Raw genomic sequence first — 346 nt, forward strand, 5'->3', positions numbered from 1 at the left:
ACGTTAGAAACAAGTCGTAACGCGTCAAGCCGCTCCACAATCTGCGTTGCCTCTCGATATAGCGTGCTCAATCACTTCATCTGCACACCCGGTGCCGTCAACACTAGCGTGTAGTCAATGTGGCGCTGCACGAAGTCACTTCGAGTCGGCCATACCTCACCCTCTCGTCTGAAGTCGGCAAGTGATTGCAAGCCGAAGACGAGCGATACATGCTGACGGAAGCTACGTTGTGGCTCACGAATCATGCCGAGACACCGTCGATGGGTAATAGTCGTCGTCGATCGTCTTGTTGTCTCATAGTGCAGCTCCGTGTCCGCATGGAACCAAATTGGCTGTTTAAGACCGT

The sequence above is a fragment of the Plasmopara halstedii genome, assembly GCF_900000015.1.
Source record: "Plasmopara halstedii genome assembly, contig: Scaffold_2956, whole genome shotgun sequence".
In the NCBI taxonomy this organism is placed as follows: domain Eukaryota; phylum Oomycota; class Peronosporomycetes; order Peronosporales; family Peronosporaceae; genus Plasmopara; species Plasmopara halstedii.